Source organism: Vanessa tameamea, chromosome 13 (genome assembly GCF_037043105.1).
Source record: "Vanessa tameamea isolate UH-Manoa-2023 chromosome 13, ilVanTame1 primary haplotype, whole genome shotgun sequence".
NCBI lineage: Eukaryota > Metazoa > Arthropoda > Insecta > Lepidoptera > Nymphalidae > Vanessa > Vanessa tameamea.
The window spans coordinates 12,019,600-12,044,445 of record NC_087321.1 but is presented as its reverse complement, the minus strand read 5'-3'; the positions used below and the strand labels follow the sequence as shown (position 1 = coordinate 12,044,445).

The 24,846-nt window shown below is 31.8% G+C and overlaps 1 protein-coding gene across 10 annotated transcripts in view; it reads right to left on the bottom strand.

Annotated features, from left to right (window-relative positions):
* Br (broad) overlaps positions 1-24,846 on the bottom strand; it is a 122,393-nt gene that overhangs the window by 40,076 nt on the left and 57,471 nt on the right. For 8 of the 10 annotated variants that reach the window (XR_003368997.2, XM_026638783.2, XM_026638789.2 and 5 more), the window contains one exon: positions 16,779-16,807. The exons of 1 other annotated variant lie outside the window; for it this stretch is intronic. The gene's annotated coding sequence lies outside the window, so the exon portion shown is untranslated. Of the gene's footprint in view, positions 1-689; positions 1,271-16,778; positions 16,808-24,846 lie in introns of those variants that run through there. One more of the 10 variants, XM_026638788.2, reaches the window with a different exon arrangement.

The following is a 24,846-nucleotide window of genomic DNA, read 5'->3' as shown; positions in this document are numbered from 1 at the left end:
ATGTTACTTTTATAAAGTTTCATATGCGGAACATACTATTATTTTGTATTTAAAAAAATAATGAAAACGATATTTTACATTTAAAGACATCATTTTCTTTTACACAACTTTATTTAAGTTTTTTTTAAATATTTAAGTTGCAATTATATGATTTTAATTTAAAAAAAAAAACACTGTAATTACAATCAAGTTTATAATTACAATAAACAATTAAATGTATTAACATTTGTTGACCAGCATACGAATACAGAATAATAATTTTATATTTATATTAATTAAATTTTCTAAGTCTGGCCTTAAAATACGACGGTTAAAAAAATATCTTATAAATATTAACGTATCAGTAATTCTATCACATCAACCGTCCCAGATGCATCGGTTATTGCTCTTAAAGCAATTATTTATGCAAAAATGTCTAATGTCGAGGTCTGAGCGCACTTGCAGACTAGCTTCAACCCTTGTCCGACCGTGCGTCTGTCCACTAATATTTACATAATAATAGTTCTTCTCACAAAAGAGTCGCTCTAATTGTTCGCAATAGATAAAAAATCAAGTTCGACGAGATAAACGGCTGATTTTGGTGTGAATTGTATTTTTGTAAATAAAATATTATTACTTAATATTAAAATTTTCGTTTTCAATCGTGTGATTCGTCCGTGGAACCTGTGGAGTGATGTAGGGGCACTTACCTTATCAGCCGGTTCGCGGCGCGTCAAAACGTAACTCAACAAAACAATCAACAAAACATCAACAATGCCACTGCGAGTCAATGTCCGGTACCGGCAACGGAACACAGCGAATAAACAAACTTAACCCGACTGTTGACAAAATATTCACTAATTGAGACTAGGCGACGTTCGAATAGAGGAATTCGGAATTGGAAGTTTGAGTGTCCAATGAAATGAAGCGGGCGGCAGGCTGGCCAATCCGTCACGCGCCCGCCCGCTGGTCACACACGCACGTGAGAACTTTAGCCGAAGTTCTACCAAAAGTTTGCCGACACGCGTCCGAATAGTTCGGAGCCGACGCGCTATATTCGAAACTTGAAATTTTCTTTAGACCGAACCCGAATTATTATTTAATATAATTGCAAATGTTTATTTTTTTTAATATTTCTTTTTTTTTCGGAAGCGTCCACCCGTCCGGTCGGGTCCGGCCGGTCTGCAATATTAACACGAGCCGCGTCCACCTTTTGTAATGAAACGTTCACACATGCTTCCGCATTACCGTCCCGATGCCATCAATAATGAAGCCGGGCGGGAAAAAACAAAACGGGGCACCTCTCCCGGCGAGGCGCCCGCCGACACTACAGCCTCCTCGTCAAAGATCAGAATTGCATATCTGGGTTGCGTTAATGAGCGGGGGGGTGGGCCGGTGGGGGGGTCGAAAAAGTGGCACCGCTCGCGCGCGAATATAAATTCATCGCCAAAAAATCATTACGCGGGGGGTGGTATTACGGCTCTCGCTGCGCGAGTTCGTTCGTATAGTTTTTAAATCGGGCGCTCACTCGGCGGCGCGGCGCCGCGGCGCGTGGCCGCCGTAGACTACTGCAACGAAGCCTCAACTCCCGCCGGCTACACTATGCCAACTATCACGCATGCACTTCCTAGCGCCCGTCTTACGCCACGCGTCCCCAAGACGAACGCGGCGTCCGATCGGACACGTGTGTCGCACACATCCACGACAAACTTTAACTACCTCATAAGTCCCACGTAGAACTAAGTAAAGCTGTATCAGTATGTAAAAGTTAAAAAAAACTTCCGCGTATGCAAATTCGTCTTTTCGGCGACGATCGCAATCAATTTGTGCGTAGGAAGCGGCATACTTCCGCACACAGCAGGGCCGTGTGTGTGATTGTGTGCGAGTCAAATTAAATCTAATACAAAATTGCGTTTTATGTTCGCGCTAGTGCGTGTAGGTGTGTGGGGGCACAATGCGAACTCGGCGAGTACACTCGACCTGATTATAACGTATTAGGCCTACTTATTGTATAATTAAAAAAAAAAAGAAATTCAAAACATGTCACAACGCAATTATAACTTATGCATATTCGAAAAGCAATCATATGCTCACAGTTACAAACTTTTTCTAGAGCTCTATTTAAATTTCAATGTAGGGAATATACTCTAGATTCAAAAAACTATATTAAAATTTTCCACGATACCTCCCTCAACGCGTAGTGCATAACGTAACTGTATACTACGCACCGCGTAGGCCTCTACGAAGCGAGCTAAATATAAAATTTCACTAAAACAAATGATTTATTCTACTATAAATTATGAACATTAAATATAAAAATGTTGTATAAATGAATATATTTAGATCGCGCGATTTTTTTAATTATAATAACAATAGAGTAACTCAATTTTGTTAAAAATATGTGAATCCAATACATGGTATATAATATACTCGTATTCGTATTGCCAGAAATAAATAATTTTATTTTTTTATAATAATTAAATATATCTTTCATTAATGAGTTCCAAACACTAATTAATTAATATCAGCTAAAGAAAACCAGGAAACCGACATGTAAAGAATCCATTCCACTCGCATAGACAATAACATTTCATACATTAGCATAACGCGATCGACTGTACTTTAAAAACTCACACAAACTTAATGTTAAAAATGAATTACCAACACAGACTCCCTGCCTCCCTGCTACTCATTTTCATTTCGATGTTTTTGGGTTTTTGCGCAGAAGGGGGCTCCCTCACCCCCTCGGGGGGTGACACCCTCGCCCTATGAAAATAGGATATATTTTTATGTTTTATTTGCCCGGAAGCTCGAGTTTAGTTGCATGTTTATTAGAAGTTTTTATTACTAGAAACAATACGGCTGATTTCACGTTTTTTTTTCAGGCCCACTATTAGGATGATTTGCGATCTGGAATCATATCGGTTATGTCACGGAATGTTTGTTTTTGATTACACTAAAGGCTTGTACTTTAATACGTTCCGATTTCATTTTAAATAAATCTTACGTCCGAGATTAGAAAATCACGTTGGTTGATAAGAGTATTACCTATACAAAGGTTGTTTTTAATTTAATCATGTTTAATTAGATCCTTTGTTATATTAATCAGACGTATCTTATATTTATTTTTCAGTCTGACCATTAAAAATAATTTTCGTATTATTTTTAAATCGAACATCAATTTTTAATTATGATACGTGATTTAAGGTGAATTACCTTTTAAGCAGACTAAGTAGGAATAATTGTGTTTAGTCTATCTCTGTGTAAATAAGAACCATTGACACCCAGTTAGATCTAAAATATCATCTAGCGAGCGTTCGATGTTTCTAGTTTTTCGTTTATAAAATAATTATTTTACAAATATCTTTCGTTTATTTATGATATAATTTAAACGTAGCAGTATATGTATATAAGTTTGTTTAATAACCAAATCTGATTATTCTATTTGATCGTTTTCTTAGAGATTCCTTATAATTTACTTTTATAAGTATATTAACTTTTTTACAATTGAATTTGTTCCGTTTTAGAAAATTTCCAATAATTAATGCCTTAATCGAAATTATTATAATGATAAATTATTTCCGTTAAACGCAGATATGTAAAAATCAATGGTTACAGTAAAACATGTTTTTAAAATTTAATTTCTTTGATATAATATTATATATCGACCAAGAGTGTTTCAAGTTGTTCAATTTTCATAATATATTGGTAAATAGATTAATATGTCTAATTAATTCATAAATCAGTATAAAAAAAGATGTGAAGTTACTCGTCAGTTTTTTATTTTTTTTCCTTCCAAAGCTATGTAAGTTTACGAATAACTTCTTGGTAGGGCTTTGTGCAAGCCCGTCTGGGTATGTACCACCCACTCATCAGATATTCTACCGCCAAATAACAGTACACTGTATTGTTGTGTTCCGGTTAGAAGGGTGAGTGAGCCAGTGTAATCACAGGCACAAGGGACATAACATCTTAGTTCCCAAGGTTGGTGGCGCATAGGTGATGTAAGGAATGGTTAATATTTCTTACAGCGCCTTTGTCTATGGGCAGTGGTGACCACTTACCATCAGGTGGCCAATATGCTCGTCCGCCAACCAATGCCATAAATATATATATATATATATATATATATATTTATATTGTATAGTGACGAATTGTCTGTTAGTATATTTGAATTATTAATCAAATTCAACGATTTGATATTTCCAAACGTAATACAAATAAAAATTAGCATAATTAAATATACGGTATGTATGCTTGATTATTTTTAACACTTACAACAATAAATAATAAAAATGAAGGTTATATATTTGTGCAATATACTAAATCTGAGATAAAATTTAAATAATTTAAAAATGTCCAATGTTATAGAATATGTACTATTCCTGACATAAAAATGGGAGTTTGCTATTTTAAAATAGATTTATTTCATGTATAAAATTGCATGGCAACATAAAGCCACGATAAATGCGTTTCATTTAAATAAATAAGTTACATTAGGTTTAATTTTTATCAAGAATTGTCGAGAACAATTGTCGAGAAATCTTGAAGTCATTTTTGATTCAATGTGTTCAAGTGGCAATTGCTAATTCAAACCATCGCCAAGGTATTTCGATCTGTCTAAGTTCATCAGGTGGTTACTGTGTGTCCTATCGTCTGTTATGTTAGGACAACAATAATAATAATTAAAAAAAATCAATACATCAATTTACAGTGAAGAATGAGAAAGAGAACGTCGTGAGGAAACCTCATGGATCTAATTTCATTGAAATTCTGTCACATTTGTTTCCACTAATCCACATTGGAGAAGCGTGGTGGAATTAGCTCCTAACCTTCTCTACAATGCCCTCAGCCCAGCAGTGGTACTATTACAGGCTGAATTTTTTTGAATATTACATCTTTTATATATATCTGGCTACATGTATTTAAGCTCTTTCAAATCATCCCTAAAATAAATTTAATTTAACGTTACAATCAGTTTTGAAAGTAGGTTAAATAAAGAAGAGCCGACAAGAAACTCAATAAATGCTCTTTTTCATATTTTTAGCAATCATTTTAAATGAAGTAATCATGAACATAACTAAATTCTTGCTTTTATGTATATATAAACCGCATACATAGTTACATAGTCCTTTTGTGACGTAGACGCTTACCAGCATTTTGAAAATATCAACTTTAAGAGGGGAGGTGTGATGGGTAACTTTGTACGAATTCTAATCGTACGAAATCAGGACCGACAACCAGCTATATAAATAATCTGATCCAGATTAATATGCCTTTTATTGTATCTTTTAAATTTCTTATCATTTTTTTTAAATGAATACTAAAAATAGTATCTCCTCGATCTCAACCCTGATAAGATAGACTTCTAGGTCAAATTGTATTAGACGCCGCAGTCGGTCGAGCGAGATTGAGTCGCAAACTAAACGTTCCCCTTTTTAAATATTCGTGAGATATGTAATTCTACTTTAGAAGTTATTTGATAGTGAATTTTAATGCATAATAAGACTTTATGCAAGCTCGTCTACGTAGAGACTATTTATATTATAAAAAACAGCAATACTGAGTTACGTTGTGTTCTGGTTAGAAGGGCTGGAACTGGCTGACTCAGAACTATTGTAACTAGAGGCGCAAAATCTTATTTAAAATATGATATTCCTTATTAACCATGGTTGGCAGTGCAATTTGTCAACACCAATGTTTATGGGCGGTGATAACTTATCTGAACTCGTGAGGAGACCTATAGGTCTGGTAAAAAAGGCTACATATGGTACGCTGTCGATACCATGACTTCTTTAAATATCATTATTATTAATTTGCAATATTCCTCGTTAACAAGGTTTTACGATAATTGACACGACTGTCGAGTCTCAAAGTTAGACTTTTATATTCTTTCGGCCGTATTCAATTGGAATTAGAATCAAAACATACCTGCTTGAAGTGGACACTTATGAGCACCTTTGAATCGTCATTTTACAAGTTAAATTAAAATTTAAAGTTACCACCGGTTCCGAAACGGATATGGAGTGTACCGTGAAGAACCGACAAGAAACTTATAACAACCTTCCGACATTTAATTTACATGGTAATTTCTTGTTAAAAAAAAATAAAAATAAATATACAGCCTCATTTTGATAAGCTACAAGCAGTAATGTAAGTACCCGTTTAATTTGGAGTATACTTGCTTTGTAAGACTGATGAATCAATTGCCTCTTGCATCTTATAAACGCCTGTAGTTTACCAAATTGGTTCACATTTATGGTAACCACTCCGCTCCTAAAGTATGAAGCTTAAAATTTAATAGCATTTCTCAACAAACAGGCTATCTAACGAAAAAAAGTATAATTTAAATGGAACTGGCAATATATATTAAGGATATTAAAGATGTTGATCAATTAATATATAAAATATTTAAACATAACATAAACATAAGCTCTACATTAAGTCCCACGGCTTTAAGCCGAATGTAGTAGTAATACTACATATATATCTCATTCAGTGAGTACAGTCTATGATATTGGTCGTTCATAGTTCCAGCTCCGCATCAGGGTCGTAGCGGTTTACACACAACCTTAAACGTTACTTCTCCGTCCCCCTGGCTAGCGTGATTTTATAGAATCTGTAACCTTTATCGACAAATGTACGATTCAACGCAAAGAGAATTATCGACATAAAACTGGTAGTTTCGAAGATTAACGCTAGGATTAAATAGAGGATAGGCAGTCTTATAATGCCTAACTGTAAAAACTATTAGATATATAAGACTTGTATTAGAAGGTGAAACGCGTTTCGGCGGTAAAAGTTTAGCTACCGCTTTATTTAGACTGTCACGTTGACAAGCGAGTTTACGTATTCCATGTTGTTTATACCAATATAAATTTTAATGATAATAATTTTATGAGGATTTCTACAGATTATAATAAAAAATAAATATACAGTATATATCTTAGAATGATTTAAAGCAACAAGAAATTGTCTAGACGCCATGTCATAATTTAACTTACACTTGATATAATTATGTTATTAAGTTTCAATTAAATTTATGTTTTGAGTAATAAAGTTAAAATTAGAACTAAATACACTTTGACAGTAAGTTAATAACAGTTTGCATGCAGAGCAAAGGTTTATTTTAGTCTTGAGGTGATTTGCAGCTTATCTGTACTTACAACGTTGCTTCAATGGGGGTGTGTAGATACACCTGTTGCAGAAATATATTCGACACTTACAGGTTTTACAACGATATATAACTTAACCGCCGAATATAGTATTATATGTATTCAATTATATATATATATATATATATATATATATGTAGGCATAATATCTTATCATGAGATCATTTAAATGATAGGTCCGTTTGACTCCTAGCGTAGGTCTCCTTTCGCGCAACATGTACGTTCACTAAGAAAGGATTGTCGGAAAATTCAACTTCAAGGAGAGAAATGTTGTGTTTGTATGAATTTTACCTTTAAAAAGTCGGGACGTTAAATTAAAATATGAAAAATTGGGTTTGAATCTTTGTCTAAGATTCACTCGGATTCATATATTTTGAATATTAGTTTTAAATTTAATTGCCGCGTGTAACGCCTTTGAGTCGTTGCCAGAATCAGCGCACAAACCCAAAATCACCTACTCACACTCAAAGCCTTAAGAGCAGCCACACAATGGGACATCCATATCACAGATAAGAAACAAGTAACAAACGGTCTAACAACTAATTTTATGCTGATCAGCAGACGTTTCTTTTTAGCCTTTTAAGTAGTCTTAAATTAGAATATAATATAATTCTTTTGGCTTTATCCGTAGATATTATTATCATGTTTTGTAATGTTCTATAATTAGAAGTGCAATTAAATTTTTCGATCTATTTATTTTCGTTTGTTTAATTTACTATAGTTAATTCTGTTGGATATTCTAAATAAATAAATTAATTAAATAAGCGATCCCCTAGACCAATCCTGTCATTTAGCCCATAATGCTCGGCTGCTTCCAATGATATTTTTTCTTATATTTCAAAATGGATTGTGGTGTGACCGAGTTTATGGATTATGTTTCCTATTGCATTTATACACAATGTTTTACGTGCATGCATGTTTTTATTTAATGAACATCGACATTTAATATCAATGTGATACGGCGTACTATTTTAATTGATCTTTAAATTTTCACACAATTTTCTGTTAAAATCGCTTCAAACGTTTACAAAAAAATATGACGAGTTCGTTAAAACCGATTTGATGGACGAAAAATATTTAGGAATGTTTTAATAGCATTTTTTTTTTTTTTTTTATTCGAATCCTTCATACTAGCAATTAGGCTGGTAAGTGATGACCAGCGTCTACCAGCCTTACATCATCAACTCGTCGTCAACCTTTAGTTACACTAGCTCAATCACCCTCTAAAGCCTACCTAACCTACCTACAACCAAGTAAAATGGCGATTTTTATAATTCAGAATCATACTAGATTCAAAAGTTTTATAGAGACTGTATATGCTGTAAAGTCAATAGTTTGAATGAAATATATATATTTTTTTATAATAAAATAAAAATATGCCACAGATCCACATGTCATAATGGTTAGTTTAGGTTAGGTTAGGTTAGGTTAGGTCATTCGAACCATTGTGACAAACACCTTCGCCGCACGACTCTCTGTAACAGAGCACAGCACACACAGCATGGTCTACAATGCATTATGCAGGATTCGATAACTACCATTTACCATTATACTACTGCGCAAATTATTCACGAAGAGGTCCCTGAGAGGAGAGTTATTTTTTGTAGATTCATACCTACCGCATTAAGCATTAATTTAGGAGTCGCGTCTTGTTTGAAAATTTGAATTCAAAATCGATCAAAATGGGATTACTAATTACCAAAATGAGCATGATTCATCAATAAATTCTTATCCTCTCAGTAATTAACAATATGGACTGGGAGTCTTTCGACATTAATTTGTCGTCTGAACACTACCAGTTTCCCGGATTCGCTTATTATAAACTGATACATCTGGTAGCTGGTGAAGAGGAAACCGACGCGAATAATCTTGCATTGGCTAGCTATGTATTAAACTTATTTGCGAGACATTTAAAGAGCGAATTTAAGTTTTGTTCGAATACGAATTTCCACCAGCGTCCTTTGTAGTCATTTTATTTCGGTTGATTTGAAATAAGTTCCTAGTTGTTATACATTTTTGGAGAGGTGATAAAGCGGTTATGTTTATAAAATAATCTGCAGGACAAGTTTCATAACGATTTTTTTTGTTTTTAAGGCATTTTTGTGGAAAAAAAAATTGCAATAATATCTTTTTCCGTCTCGCATTTTTAAATTTGGATCGATAATTATTGTTTTAATATTGACAAATAACCAGTGTTTATTCGTTTTTGTAAATCAGAAGAAAAAAATAAATTTTAATCGATACTTTTTTTTAAATAAATTTTTCAAGTTGCATTTATGACTTATTTTGAAAAAATCTAAAAAACGCGATAACTCAAAAATGGTTCACTTTTGCATTATGCATATAGGGGTTAAAATTATCGCAAATAATCACCCCTATCACCTCCTAACGGGAATACGTCGAATTACCAATAACCCTGTATATATTTTTAGGTTTGAACATAGAGGTCTAGTATTGGTAAAAAGTTATATGTTTGTAAAATAGTGCTCTTTAATTTTTAATATAATATATAAAGATTCTACGTATACAAGTCAGTTCGTAGGTGAAAAGTATGTTATAACTATTCATAATATTTTTATGTTAAATTTCTATTGACGCACCTTGGGGGAACAACTGATTCGTATGCCGTGACGGCGAAGGACATGACGCTCGTGCCATCATGACCCCTCTTCACCGCTGCACTTTAAAAAGTGTGCGTGTCGCGTATAGTATATATTTTGTTGCTATATATGATGCATTTTAACTCAAGGAATTGCTATGTATTTGTATATTTTACGTCAAATTTATTTAATTGTTTTCTTTAATTATAAATTCTTCCGTGACATTTATAAACGATAGCCTCATTTTTTTATAAAATTACAGTAACTGCAGTTGTTCAAAATATTAGTTTTATATAGTTCGACTTCACTAACATGAGCTATCATACACGTCACAATTTAAAAGCGTCTGTAACGTGATAATAGGTATCACAGTCCTACCGAAAAATAACGAGAATTACGTGATAAATAATACTAGATGCCGTCTGCTTTACCCGCGTTGCAAAGCGTAACATACAAGTAAAATTTTGTATTAGTAACATTAGGTAGAAATAATAATATACTTGAGTTAATTTATTTAAATCTCCTCGTTGTTAATCAAATCTTAATTAAACGGTTAATATATACGTATTTCTAAAAGATAAATCATAGGAAATGCGAGTTCAAAGGGTAAATTGTATGAAGGCCCTCACCCCTATTTTTAAACTTTACGGCCTTTCAGGCGATTGTTCCCGGAATATCCGATGTTATCCGTCGTATATTCAATTTGTTAATGTTTTTAAGCAAAAAACATTTTATTTTATTCGCAATTATTTACTGTTAGAAAATTGATATGATATTCAATCGGGTAGCATAAAGCATGGGTGGTGATTCCGGATGAGCTCGAAGGGCAAACTTTTGTCAAATACCTTTTTACTGTTCAGGAGACGATTTGAAGATTAATCACCAAGCTGTTTCTCAGATAGGCGAGCAAAGTAAACTTGGATCAGTATAAAATATATTTACAGAGAAAAAATGTTTATATAAGACATTGGTATACCGGTTCGAGAGTATGACTTTAACACCATTTGTCTGATCAACATGACATTTGGCACCTATGGAACTTGAATTCGTATCTCGCTTTTAAACGACGCTTCAGCACTTTATGATTGGTTCACAGGCACCTACCGGATGTAGAACGAGACTTTTTTGTGTTACTAAACAAATATAAGAGGAGAATCTATAAGAGAAGTTTTATATAGATAATCGAATCAACAATTTGGTTATGGTTAGCCATAAGGCTTGAAATTTAGAATCGTTACTCCTTTCGCGATGATGACTTTCACTAAATTTGGATATTTCAACGTGAATCTAACTTTTTATTAATTAGACCCATATGAAGTCGGGACGGGCAGCTAGTATACGTAAAGAGTTATGGCAACGCGCGCCGGGCGTTAGCTTGTACAGGACAAAAAAGAGCAACATTAGTATTCGTCGATTCCCATGCAAATAGCTAATTCATGTAATCCGAATAAAATTGAAGTTACTTAGTTTCTTGTTAGTTCTCTTCGATATAATCTACACGCGGATTCGGCGGCTTTATGTTTAATGAATTTTGTAAACCCGTGAAGAGCGTACTTATGTATATTTTTATTTAAATAGTTTATTCTCTTCTTATATTAAAAGTGGTCTGTTGTTTTAGAATTATTTATTATAGGTTATTTGTCTTCCCGCGCAAAATAAAAAATATTTCTCCCCAAATAATCTGTATTTATATATAAATGTTTCCCTATTTCGCCTCGTCACGCCATAATTCGAATCGAAAATCGACTTTACTGATTTCTTCTAGAAGGTACTTACGGAGAGAAAAAAAATTCAGAAAATGTAAGCGTTAATGTCGTATGAGCAGTTAAGTTAAGGCAGGGTTTTCTAATAGGGACTGTGACGCAATAAAAAAATTGCACCCATTCTAAGCCGGGGCAGTTCGCTAGTTTAAAATACTTTTATAATTTAAAAGCAAAGACGACGATACCTTGGCGGTTAGCAGAATGAAAGATCAGAAAGTTGTTTTTATAGAATTTCTTGCTATTACAAGGACAAAACAGTTCAGTACCTTTTTATTCTCTATTCGATGTCATTCGATTTTATATTTCTCGTTTAGAAGCTTTTAGTGTTTACAATAAAAACATTTGAAAATCAATTTAAAAAAAATAGTTGAATTTCGATCCGCGAGTGAACTGGTGTAAATTGAGAGCCCCGATGTCTGAATTAATAATGATAAGAAAAACAGTTGTTAGATTTCATTAGCTTTCCCGAGTCATGTAAGTTATATGGCGCCTTGTGACGTAGCAATTACGTAACCTGTGCTTATAACAAATGCCAATTATGATTCTACGAAATCATTTCTCCCGTATAATCTTGTTGTCGTTTGTACTTCATTTCCTGAAATTAGATAATTACTTTGATGTTAATGAATTGTGGAATATTTTCTTGTAATACAAACATTTGAATGTTCCAAGATATGAGTTGAAAATTTCACTAATTAGATCAAACGTGTCTCGGTGCCACTCGTGTCACTAAAGCCGAAATGGCCCTGTGGTTAGAACGCGTGCATCTGCGTTGATTGCGGGTTCAAAACCCAGACAAGCACCACTGAATTTTCATGTGCTTAATTTGTGTATATAATTCATCGAGTCCTCGACGGTGAAGGAAAAAATTGTGAGGACACCTGCATGTATCTAATTTCAATGAAATTATGCCACATGTCAATCCGCATTGGAGCAGCATATGGAATTGGTGGAATATGCTCCAAACCTTCTCTCTCAAAGGGAGAGGAGGTCTTTGTAAAAAATACTTTGGTAAAGAAGGCATTTTATTCAATACAAGATTATACACATGATAAAAAAGCGTGGAGTTAATAATTCTTGAGTTCCAGGAAGGATATATTGCATACATATATAATTGTATTTAACTAACATGACTGTATTTTTGAAATGTTGAAAAAGACTAACTACTGAGTTTCTTGCCAGTTCTTCTCAGTAGAATCTACATTCCCAACCGGTGGTAGCTTCACTTAATATAATTTGTTAAATGACGATTAAAAAGTGTTCGTAAAAGCCTACTTGAATAAAGTATATTTTGATTTTGATTTTTAATTTTTATCTATAAATAAATTGACACCAAGAAAACAGATCAGTACCTCTTTCTACATTGGTTGTCACGCGATTATCTTTTTCTAAATTGATAACTATTGACGATAAGTACGACAAATAATATTTAACGTTTAAATTTGCAAATTCATATAGATATATCTTCGCGAAATTATCAATAGTATTTACAGAATTTCTCAGCCTAGAATAAATATTATAGTAACGTATATTACTCAATCTTTTAACAAAAACACGACACTCTGGTCTATAAAATCGAATAAGTTCAACAAAAATCGAATAAGTTTAACCAAATTAATGAATATTAAGCAATTATACAACTACACTACTTGTATTCTTATACGTAAAATCTTAGACAAAAAAATACATACAGAAATATCTTTCGAAAGCAAAGGTCAATTACACAAATATGCAACTAGACGTGCTAGCCATCTAATACTGCCTAAAACTAGAACTAAGAGTGGAAAAAAGATGATCATTTTTGAGGGAGCAAAACTTTATAACAATTTACCTAAACAAGTAATAACTCTAACAATTTTTTCTATGTTTAAATCTCGACTTTATAACCATATTCTGTGTAACGATTCTCTGTTAAAATAATTAATTGAAACTGTTATCTCATCTGCTTTGCTGATCCGAACGAATTGTTATATTTATAAGTTAGATATAAGTTCTCATGTAAATGATGTTGTCGTAATGAGAATAAAGTTCTTAAACTGAAAAAAAGGTAAGTCTCAGGTTTAATCCAATCCTAAGGCTAAATAGATAAACATAGATATTATTGAATGAATTATAAGCGAAAACACTTTATCCGGTGGTAGAGTTCAACCCACTGAAATACTCTTAAAAAGATTTAAAAAGTAAATTAAATCGTCCTCTTCTATCTATTATATATAGTAAAGAACAACTAGAACTAGTTGTAACTTATCTTAGGAACAATGCAAGTAATTGAAAATGTACATGTATCATTCTAAGTACTTATCTCGTTCAGAAGGATACACTGAACGAAGGACTCCACATATAATTTAATCTTTTGAAATGATTGCATGTCTTCTCTGGTAAAGTTTGTTTACTTAACAATAAGATAAACTTATTCAACGCAGATATCTATAACTATACAGTAATATTGTATACTAGCGTACACTCGCGGCTTCGTCTGCGTGTGAATGGAGGGAGGGGAGTTGCGGTGAACATTAGAGATAAATAACTATTCTAGACTATAGTCGATCTCTGTGTCAAATTTCATTCGGTTCCGTTCAGCCGTTCTGACGTAATTAAATAACAAACATCCCCCCGTCCAAACATTCGCATTTGTAATGTAAGTGAGATGAAAACGTTGAAATGTAAAACGCAAACAAAGCCGCGTGCGACACGTAGCGTTATAATAATTAAAAATTGTTTCCTTATTGTAAAAACGGTATAACCCTTTATATTCATAATGAGTATGAAAACGGGGTGGTGGGTGGGTCCACGGTGGGTATAATAAATTCATTTGCTAGTTTTTCCAATAATTCCCCCGATTGGTGGAAAAACGTTCTGCTTTTCATATTGAATTGGCCGCTCGTAGTTTTATCTCTTTTTATCCCGAGAGCTCCGAGTACATTTGACACGTCCTGTCATTTAATCTTGACATTATGCAGACGAATTATTTCGTGGATGTGAAAAAAGTATATATATATATGTTTGTTTTTTTTTTATGTACACAATGTAATATTTCCGTATACCAAATTATTTATTCGTAAGTTTTTTGCGGAAGTATGTTTATAGCGTCGGTTTTAAATAAAAAAAATTCAAGTATATTTATTATTTATTATAATAAACCAAAATCAAGACTTGAGGTGAATTTACGAATGTTACAGATTCTAAATTTAGATTTTTTTTAAAACGCGTTTTATTTAAAAACAATATGCCACAGCATCAAATTAATACCATAAACATGGTATATTATAAGTAAGAAATATATCTCATGCGAGTATACCCTTGACTTCAAATACTTCTTCGTTTTCCTGGAATGAGCACACAAAAACTTAGGATACGATCAATATGTATAAATATATAACACTTACCTGACGAAGATTACAAATCTATATAAATTATAACGTGAAATTCATATCTAAATATAATTTGGATGACTATATATTAATTATGCCAAGTATTTAATTAAAAAATCATATAAAAAGGTTTTACCTAGCTAGGAATTACAGCTGAATTGCTTAAACAGAATTCGTTCTAAATTCAAACGTACTAATTAACAAATATTTAAAAGTTTAGTTTAAAAGATCGTAATTATTACGACCAATACACACAATGAAAATAAACTAAAATCCGTTCTTCGTTTTTCATGTGAAACTTCTATTGTCATGCCTCGGGGTTAAGACCGAATCATTCTATAATAAAATTGAATGGTTATTTTTAACTTTGCCTATTAAAATTTTAATGTTAAAAAACATTGACAAATAAGGCATATTGCTAATACAAGATTAAATACCTGATAATACAGCGTGAACTAAGTTCTTGTGGATTTCCAGCCAGGATGTAAGCCATTTAATTGTATTGCATTGAAAAAGAGTTACTACTGAGTTTCATACGAATTCTATTCGGTCGACACTACTTTCTGAACTGGTACACGTAGTGGTAGTTTTCAAAACCGTATCATGACAAATGATAAGTACATTTATGAGCTTACTTGAATAAATAATATTATGATTACGATTGTATGCCATGACGGTCGTGCCTCAGAATACACGTAAGGCATTCAGAGTCAGATTTGCCGTTCCATCAAACTACGACAGTACACCTGTGTGCGCACTTGTGTCCTATAATATATCCTGAGTAGTTGGTTAACCTCCTTAGAGATCGGTCGCCGTAACTGAAATCGGTCAGGACGTCGTTAACATGATCACCATGCTGTGATGGCAAACGGCAAGACGCTCTCTCATGCCGCCACCACCGCTGTTCTCCCCACCCCTGTGTATCCGTAGTTCGTACACTATATACTTCTATATTGTATGTTATTACAAAATCATCATCCTCCTGCCCTCATCCCAAAAATACTTGGGGTCGGCGCAGCATGTCTTCTTCTTCCATACTTCTCTGTCGGACGTCATCTCACTAGTAACATTCTTTCTAACCATATCGTCTTTCACACAATCCATCCATCGTTTCTTGGATCGTCCCCTATTTCTATATCCATCCACATCCATTCTCAAAACCTGTATGTTATTACAAGAATAAGAAAAAAAAAAATATTTTCGAGGTATTTTGTGTGTTCTCTTTTAAAGGATGAGTAAGCCAGTGAGTGCAGACATAAGGGACATAACATCTTAGCTCCCAAGCTTAGCGCAGCAGCGATATAAGGAATGGTTGATATTTCTTATAGCGTCTGTCTATGAGCGGTTCTGACCACTTACCATCAGATAGACCATTAATCTACCTTATCTGGCTTGCATATACAATAAAAATAATCCTTATTTCATGACCTGATGAAAGAATTTATAATTAAAAGAGATCCTCCTTTAATTTTATAGATTATTTCAACAGCCGTCAACTTAAATGTCCAGGCGTCCCGTAAAAGACACACTGTTTATTCTAAGTACTAAGAAAATACGGATTTCCTTGAGCATCATATTGCGAGGATTTCTAAATGTCAAGCATACAGGTTCACACTCAACTGCATATGCAAACTATTATCTGGAAGGCTCTCTTAAGCAACGGCAACATTTACCATAAGGCATCGTTTCCCCATGTTTACTAGGTATAAAAAAATGTATATCCTCTGCGTTTTTTAAACATTATGATTTTGTGATTACCCTGCTTATGCAATATAAATAGTTAATGATGGTAAAATATCATATATACGTAATACTAACGCCTCCTTTAATTTAGTCATCATATGTTGGAATCTTGGATGCAAAGCATATACTTTTAAGAAAAAAACTTACCACTTGGAAGACGCTCAGCCTCTCGAAAGCTGTAAATAAAATTTAATATAAATAAATTAAATTAAAAAGTCAGTACAAATTATCAAAAAATCAAAATCAAAATTTTACAAACTATATTAAGTGAAGTTACCACCGGTTCGGAATGTACATTATACCGGGAAGAACCGGCAAGAAACTCAGTAGTTGCTCCTTTTCAACATTTAAAATACAAAGTTTAATAATTACTATCACTAAAGTTTGTATCATTCAAAATGATAATAGATCGTGCTATTTATATGCTGTTAAGCTGTTAAGCTGTTAATATGCATTACTTTTTCCTATGTAATATCTGCACTATTTTACATAATCGTTATGTATATAATAAAACTAACATTTCATAACGACGAGACGAGAATTTGAAATGGTATAATTGAAACGTTGTCCAAAGTCTTATTATTTTCTAACCTATAATATTATAAATGCAAAAGTTACTCTGTTTGTGCGTCTGTCTGTCGGGTCATTTGTTGCTGAACCAAATTTATTAAAATTCGGTATGAAGCAAGTTTGAATCCAATAAAGGACATAGGATACTTTTTTATACCTAATACCCGACTGGTGGAAAACGCGTACAAAACCGCGGATGACAGCTATGTAGCTTTAGTGGTAAATAAGTAGTGATTTTTAATTCATTAACTCTCCTATTCTATAGGATACATATCCAAGATATTGTAGATAAGACATAATACAAATTTATTCTATGAATAGAAACAAGATAAACGGACAAGCTTTTTATCTACATGGTCTGGGTCTCCTAGAGATATTTGTATTAAAATATAAACTCCTTGCAACGTCCACAAACTATGAGATATAAGGTGCCGCTTACAAAAAGTCTTCGCCCAGCAGTGGGTCATTAATAGGCTGTTATTTTTCAACATGCAAACACACTGGCTCACTCAACCTTCAATATAACACAGCAAGTGACCACTTGACACCAGGTGACCTATATATGAGCCTATCAACAAAAAAAAAACTAGTAAAAAATCCCAGTATTATATTTTTCTTATACATAAAGTACCCCACAGTTTCGTTTACTCGCTTCCTTTGACACTAATTCAGAACCTCTTTACCCACTCCTGAGAACTACTCGTCCTTGAACACAAGAACTCCTTGTACTTAGAAGTATTCGCTCAACAGGCATTTTGCCTTTAGGTATTACATAGCGGTTTTTATGTAAGACATTTTTTTAGATAATATTTTAAAACGTCTAAAATGTTATGAGGAAATAATATATTCAAAAATTATTTATTGCATGGATAACATCTGTGCAAACAAGCGGCTGTCTTAGCGCAAAAATGGCTTATCTTTTGAAAGTTGTATTTTTTATAAAATTAATGTATTTATTATTATATTTTTTAACATTTATTGACAAAAAATAATTTTATTTTAATAGATTATAATATATTTAACAAATATATAAAATAAGCTTTTGTATCATAATGACGTTCTCAAAATTCATTTGTATTCCAAAAACATTTATTATTTATTACATATAAATGTAAAAGAAATACATATCAAATTTTTAAATTTGACATTTATGTCATGAAACAACTGGATATTAACCCATATATTACTACATAAAAGCCTAAGTATTTATAGAAAAAAGTATTTAAGACATTTGATAAAATTACGAGAATTAAAAAAATAATAATAATATCACTCTAAATATTTCTCTTTTGCTTACTTATATCATGTTATTTTTAAGGTGAAATGAATTCTAAAATTTCGAACGATAGCTGTATTTCAAAAATCAATAGCGAGGCGTGTTTATCCTTTTTTGTTTGACATTAATACTAAGTTTTATTAATAGTTCATCAGACTGTATCTTTATCATTCAAATGTAATTAATAAATTACGAGTTACACAACTTTAACGTCAGTATAACTTAATGTCATTAGATAGTTGGAACAACTGTTTCAACGTAGACAGGAATTATTTAATTTCTGTCTGTATAAATACATAATACATATTGGCGAAAATTTTAGGCATTACTAATTCAAGTTGAACATTTTTATCGAACGATTCTATTGAGATATATAAATATGTAATTTGGATTGTATTTTATCATCAAAGGACGTATTTATTTTTTTATTGATTATATACATAACATATAATTACTCAACTGTAATTTGAAAATGATCAAATATAAATTTAAAAATATAATATATTTAAAATCATCAAAAATTTTACTTAGATTATATTGATTATTAAAAAACGTAAAGTTAATATATTAATTTTATATATTCAGTTTACTAAATAACTTACGGCAAACATAAGTGAAAGAAAAACTTAGTTGATTAAAATAGGTAACAGCAGTGATTCATTATTATTAAACACATTATTGATATATTACTAAAACAAATTAAAGTTAAACAAAGAGTAAAACAATATCAGTTACTTAACCTCTCTCTATAAAAGCAGAATGTTTTATTATTAATTTGTTATATTAGTTGACTTCTATACAAGATTTATATACACTTTGATAAATGTATCAAACCGACTTCGGCCACGCGACCAGTCATAATTGAGACTGGTCTGCTCAGCATATAAAATCTCAGGCTTGACCAGCAATCTTCAGTTTTTTATAAAAATATAGATTCGTGATTAACTCATTCATGAACATTTCAAAGGTCGAGCTAGTTAGAATATATAGGATAAGAATATAACAAAAATGTACAAACCACAGAAGAGAAAATTAAGTCTAACAATTGCATTGCTAAGTGTATGCAAACAGCATTCTCATTTCAACCTGAATTGCATGTAAAACGATAAACGTAGAGTAAACAAAATATTAAATACAAATCATTCGTAAAAACTCCGTTAAATTTTAACGTAGATTTGGTGTAAAACATACTGAAAGACATAAGAGACAATGTGAGTCTCCAACGAACGTTGAAAGTGGAATTTAAATATGTAAGGAATTAGGAAGGGGAGGGGGTCAGGAGGGCGGAGGGTGGGGTGGAGTTTTTTCAAAACTAGAAAGAGATGAACACGCTTAGTATCGCGATATGGGCCTCGCGTGGGCTTTCTTGCAATGAGGTTGAATTAGAAGGATACGTCTGAAGATAGCATTCCAATAAATATCAATTTAACAAGTCATTCTATAGGGACGAATTTAAATTTCGAATATCAATAACCAACTAATGTTGACACGCAATATTAAGACTTACTAATCGTAATTGTTGCATTAATAGTTCATTAGTAATTATTAAAAATATAATTATTACTAAGAATAGATAGAAATATTATTAATATACAAGCCGTGATATTGTTATATTATATTTATTCAATAGAATATTAAGAACTAGTGTATGATAGCGTTACATTTTTTTACAGCATAGCTAAGCGGACTGGGAAATGGTATGCCTGAAGATAAGTGGTCACCACTGCCCATAGATATTACCACTGTGAGAAATTTTAACCATTCCTTACATTGCCATGCGTTACCAACCTTGGGAACTTTTATTTGCTGATACATTTAAAATTGTCGTCCAAAACCCTTTCAAACAGAAGCTATTGGCTAGAAATATCTAGACTATTTTGTGATGAATCAGAAAATATCATATTTAATTTACATTTTAATCGTTTGTCTTCATTACATATAAATAAAGTAATCTTAAGACATGTCCCGCGACCCAGTACACGGTGTGCGGTCCACGCACGCGCTGTAATGAGCGCGCGCGGGGGCGGGTAGTTAGACAATTTTACAACTGCGCCGCTCCGTTTTTTGGAGATTCGCGTCGCTAGGTGAGCCCGTGTACATAGATTAATAAAAATATAGACAAGACAAGTTAATTTACATACGAATCAACAAAGTTGAATTGATAATACTGTATAATGTTTATTGGAGTGTGGTTCCAACAGAGTAGAATAAAGCCATTTTATTTTGAATCTGTAGTTCGTAAGACCAAACTTAGTTTTTTTTGTTAAGGACATATTTTATTAAACTGCTTAATTTGAGCGCGTTAACTATTCTCAACTGCAGGTCAGGCAGTAAAAAACAATTCAGTGTTAATAAAATATAACGATTGTATTATAAATTTATGATTCATTTATACAATCGGATAATTTAAAAACACAAATAGTTACTAGTACGTAAGCTAATATTAAATTTAGGTGACATTTTCTTCTAAGATTTGGATGACAGGTTAAAAAAAAACAGTATTGTTTTATATTTAACGTCTGCATTTATAAATACATATTTATGAGCTTAGATTTGTATATAAAATCTTAAGTATAATTTTAAATATAAAAGTCGTAGAAAACAAAACTCAACTATCTAAATTATACGCCACATCTGTGTCATATAATCTATGGGCAGCTCTGTAGGTGAATACAAATTTGCATATGTCGAAATAATTTAGGGGGTAGCACACACACACGACGCGCTAATGTGTGCCGCCGCCAACTAAGAATGAGAAAATGTATAGAAAATATAGGGATGCTTAGGGGAAGTGAGCGATCAATGAAAAAATGAAACTCGATGTAATGTAACATATAAAACGTTTTAAAATAATTTGACTTGTGATTGAAGTTATAACTGGCGTTCTATTTTTGAAATTATATTTATTTAGTCTGCTTTTTTTTAAGAAACGATTGCTTCGCTTCAAGCGTAAAGCCTGCTAAGAATGCGTACAATAATAATCCATCTAGTACAGTTACTGGTGACTATATTCCTGGGTTTCCGTTTACAATTATCGACGCTTCTAAAATCGAAATTTTTGTATTTATTAAACTTTGTTTATTGTAAAAAATAGCGTTTATATACATTTCCTTCTCGTTTTTTGTTCGAATTAAATACATCGTGCATACTTTGATAATAAATATGTCTAGATAGACTGACAAAGCTGAGCACACGTTCTAAAAAATAGTGGCCACTAATTACACGCACAATAGTAAAGAAGTATGACGTTAGCATGACGCACACCAAGACAATAAAGTTGGCTCGTTTTGTTTTAGTTCTCCTGTAGTCCTCTGTCTAGATACATATATACTTAACCTAAGAATGCATATTGATCACTATATCTTGCGATTTCTCGTTATATGTTGTATTATTTGTATTTTATATATATTATAAACTCCGAGAGTTAAGAACTCACTTTAATGTTAACCATATAATAAAATAGAATAATAATAATAAAAAAACATTTAATAATTCTCTTTCGACACTCAATAAGGTGGTAGAATTATATTGCTAGCAATAAGTAAGCGTTTTGATTCAATATTGAATAGAGTTTTACTTAGTATCTAATACTATCAAAATAATTAAACTAGTATTAAATTTATTCATTATAAACAATATAATATATCACATTGTATAATTTTATTCTATACATGTTAATTATTCGTAATTCTAACATATGCATTCGCTCTTTACAGTTTAACCCTAGTGTTAATAAGCTTAAAGCTCAGCTGTAAAGAGTTCTAAGCTGGCAGTTTTTCTATCTTTTTAACCGGAATTACCGCACAGTTTTGTTTTAAAAATACAGCTTGAATAGAATGTTTCTGTAACTAAAGAAACATTTATTTATTTGTATTTATATATTTTTTTCTTGACACTGAATTTATGTTTCATGTCAATTTATATATTTTCTTAAGGTTTAGATAAAGATAGGAGCTAGAATCTAGGAGCCCGAATTTCATCAAATTCGGTTTAATGGTTTAGCCGAAAAAGCGTAACAAACACGCAGACAGACATTGTTTCCCTCGCATTTACAACATTATTAAAAATGAAAAAATGTTCTCCGATAGTCTTAAGATGACAGTTATGTTACAATAATTTGTCGTTATATTTTGTAACATTACATTAATAAAACGTAACTTTAAATAAAGAAAACAGGTTTTAAGTATACATACGTATTCATACAAATATAAACAATGAGTGCTTTCCGTATCATTATGCAATATAACCTGTCGTTAATTTGAGGGTAGATGTATCATTATAAAATTGCTAAGTACCTTTATATAAATAATGTGACTAGTTGGAAAATGAAAAAAAAATCTAAGCGTTAGTTAACTGTGTACGTCAAAGTGATGAATTATAAAATTATATGTTTAAGTTATAATAATAGTCGATTAAGTGAAATGTTATATTCTTTTTGAGGAATATATATGATAACTAAAATGATAACGAATATATGCTATTCAGTGTATATATACTATGTTATGTTCGGTAACACCGCAATTCATTACTATTTTTAGGTAGATTTGTCGTTTGTTTGCTGTTTTTTCTCAGTTCTAAAAGATGTCTTTGCGGATCGCTTGTAGTTTATTTGTAATTTAATAAGCAAGTGTAATGTATTTATATTGAAACGTATTTGTAGTCAAATTTCCGGTTAAATTATTATTTTATTATAAAAAAATTGTTAATTTATTTATGTGATCGCAAATTTTATGTATAATGAAAATATTCTTAGTACAAAATATATGAAACTATATTAATGTATTTATTTTACTTTATATGTTTACAACCATTTACAAAAGACGCGCTTTTGCCAATGGTTTTAATATTAAATAAATGATTAATCACACGAGATTTTAAGAAGATCTTATACATATTTATATAAACTAAAGTTGTCGGCTACGGCTTTGCTAGCATTTAAGGGTTAGGCATAAAAAAGTAACTTGCTTTCTTCTTTTGGAGTTCCAACTTGATTCATACGCAATTTCATCAAATCGGGTTCAGTGGTTTCGCCGTGAAAGAGCAACAGTGTCAGACACACAGACAGAGTTACTGTCGCATATATAATATTAGTATAAATCATTAGAATATTTTTGTCTTTAAATAAATATGTACGCGTTAAGTTTTATATTATATATGTATATTTGAACTCTCATATATATATAATATGTATATTGCACAATTTTTATATATGATATAATAATTTGTATTTCTTAGATAATATTATTTTTTAATTATAATTCGATGAGTATTATTATAAATGCATTCTTCATTTATAATAATACATGTTCAATATTATATTTTATGGTTCATACACATTTGAAATTCAAAATTTTTACTTCCAATTCAAATATTGTGGCCAAGGTGCTTTGCCAATAAAACGGTGTCCAAGTACCTAGCGTGGAAAACTCTCGATGCTTCTATTCGGTCGTAAACGACGGAGCCTAGTTCTGAAAGGAAATCTTCAATCCCTCACAACTCAAATACTTCACTTGTATTACAATGAACGGTTTGATGAGAGATCGTTCCTTTTATATTTTTAATTATCCGTATATTATATTTAAGGCTCGAAGGCTTAGGTTTGCAGTTTTCTAATTATCTATAATTGAATGTTATTTTGAATGTAAAAATTATGATGCCCTTATAATCTCTGGAGTCTTCGTACTACATACGAGTGACCTTGAAAAAAATTCGTGCATCGAAATAGATTTTAAAACGACTGGATATTTTTATTTGAGCGACACGAAAAGTGAAAGTGAGAAGAATTTGAGCACTTTTTTATGCCACGAACAAATGAATGAAAATATTTTTTAGGCCGCCACGCGTCCATTCGCAATTTTTAGAGATCGGATTCTAAAAAAAATAAAAAAAAAATTACGACCCTCGTGCTTTTTTTAACTCGTATTTTTTCCACTATTCCGTATCGAAAGTGAAAAGGGTTTGATTTTCCGGTTACATTTTTATATCGGTTCTAAATATTCGGTTATTTTTTCGTTGCTTGTAAACAAATGTGTGTCGGAAAAAAAGCATCCATTTTAGGTGTTAACTATTTGTTTTGAAATTTTACGTCCGCTGAATTCGTTTATATGAAAATTCATTTGACTCTACTGGAATATCAATTGAAAATTGTTTTAATTTAAACGTTCTAACTTTTAGTGCAGCTAACAAAAAATGTGTTTTATAAAATAGTTTTATCGTATTTATTGACGGCTTGTAAAGTTATTTATTAATATTACTTTGATACATTTTTGAACTTCGTAAAATAATTTAGCTTAGTTTCGATTACATTTCGATATTCAAAATTGAAATTATCAAATAAAAAATGAAACTGTACTTATCATAAATATCCCA